Source organism: Octopus bimaculoides, chromosome 6, assembly GCF_001194135.2.
Source record: "Octopus bimaculoides isolate UCB-OBI-ISO-001 chromosome 6, ASM119413v2, whole genome shotgun sequence".
In the NCBI taxonomy this organism is placed as follows: domain Eukaryota; kingdom Metazoa; phylum Mollusca; class Cephalopoda; order Octopoda; family Octopodidae; genus Octopus; species Octopus bimaculoides.
The window spans coordinates 77,191,594-77,193,845 of NC_068986.1; positions in this window are offsets into that span (position 1 = coordinate 77,191,594).

Genomic DNA, 2,252 nt, shown 5'->3' on the forward strand with positions numbered 1-2,252 from the left:
ACACGGAACAGTTCTCAAAGAGAAACTGGACCGAGACAAATTTGTGGGGTATGAGTTGATCTATTTATAGCGTTAAGAGGGCTCCAAATGCCTTCAGAATTTTACTCTATCACGTGACCTTATTAGGGGCCGTGATTGGTCAGTTTGCGTTCTGGCGGGAAAGGTTCGAAGAAGTTGCCGATTCGAATAATAATCAGTCACGTGATGACAAGGAATGGGTTCTCTACTACGCTCGCATTTATTTATATTTAAATGAGAAGATTGTATGTAATGGCGATAGTAGTTTGTATCTAATGGCGGGAGGTAGTTTCACTACATATATATTTAATACTCCACTTTAGTACAATGAAAAGAGGACATTCCTTGATGTGCAATTAATTGAAATTGTCTTCAAAATATTATTTCAGTGATGTCTTATTCTGCTGCATATTTTTATTTTGGAGTTGTATCTCTCCAGCAATGGAGCAGTTAGATTGTATAAAGTTACTGATGCATCAGGCATCAGTAACTTTATACATTTAAAAAACACATACTTTTGAATTGTGTCAGTGACGAAAGCTAAAAGTGAACTGGCCGATAGATTGATGAACAGAATAGTTCCTCCAACAGGCTTTCACACAGTTTCCACTTACTCAATTTCCCCTGAAAAGTTTTGGTTGAACCTTGGCTATGGTAGAATACAATTTCACAAGGTATCACATAATTGTAGTGAACCGAAAACTAGCTTTGGCCTTGTTTAAAAATATCGAATACAAACGACAAAAGCGCTTCCTATTTTTCTTAAGGTGAAAGCTCAGTATATCCACATGATAAAATGTGAGGACAATGATCGGAAGGTAGCATACTTTTCAATCGAGGCAATAGTCATTGTTGCTAAACTTTACTCATCGTTAAACATATACTACCATGAAATGTTCGAGCGAGTAAATGGATTTGGCTAAAATAGATAAGTGGATTGAGGCCAGTAGCTATTTGATATCGAAGATCGTGCTTCAGTGATGGTGGTAATGGGAGCAGTATACAATAAAGCTATTAAGTGGAAGGTCTTTGACCGAGATACTTTCTCTCTTGATGATATCAGTAATCTGATTTTTTTTTTTCAATGTGTTGAAAATAAATCGGTTCATTGTTTTACAATCCCAAATAGATAAAAGATAATGACCTTTCTCAGTGCATTTATTATCAACAATTATAAATTTAGAATTTTAGGATTGTCTCCTTTACTTAAAAATAACAAACAAAAAAAAACAATTACAAAGATTACGGAAGTTGAACTTTCTGATAATTTTGCTGTAACACGAAATCCTGTACTGCAAAATTAATTTTCTCATTGATTTTCACGTTATAATGTCAGATATGACGAGTGACTCGTTCAGCTTCCAATAACAGGGATCCTGCCTACAAAGCTAATTTGTGATGACCTTACAGATCACAATTTTGTGGTCTATGTAGTCGATGATTTTAAAATGTGGACAGCCTATACTGTCCCTGTTTATTGTCCTACAGAATACTCGATCTAGGGATGACCCGATGCGGTTTGTTCATGTCTGAGAAAGTTTGCGAGGTTTTTGCTTCTCTTCTCTCAGATAGCGCTACACAACCTAAAAGAATATCCAAGATGACGTTCCAGTCGCCCACTAACACTAAAGAGCGGGACGTTCCTAAGAAAACCTAACACCCGAAGAAATCAGACTATGCTGCCTCTGTCAGATTATAAACAGCGAGTCTAAAGGCACCCTTTTCACTGCTCGCGTTCAGGACTCCCAATCTCGGTCGAAGTGTGCTACAAAAATTGACATGAAGGCTTGCGGAAAGTTTGGGGAGAGAAAGTGGGAAGACATAGTTCAGAAATACATTTGTAAGGGACGACCGTGCAAACTCATAAAAGGAGAAATGGTGACGAATGGAAAAACAGAGGACTCCTTTTATTTAAACGCGTCACACGGTCGAACATACAAATATATATATATCAATTGATGATATACATGATATGTTATGCGACGATAACATAGATGACCAGTAATGAAAGACCGCAACCGTATAAGATGAATAACAGAGATATTTATTGTAGTGTTAAAGATGTATGTCTGTGTGAGAGTGTGAATGCGACATATAAGAACATAATCAAAGACAAGCCGTCATGCAAAGAAAAGTGTGTATGTGAGTGATACATGTGTGTGAGTGTTTACAGCAGATAGAAAGAGAGTCAATAACACGTGAACAATTATACCAGTTGTTTAGTACACTATAGG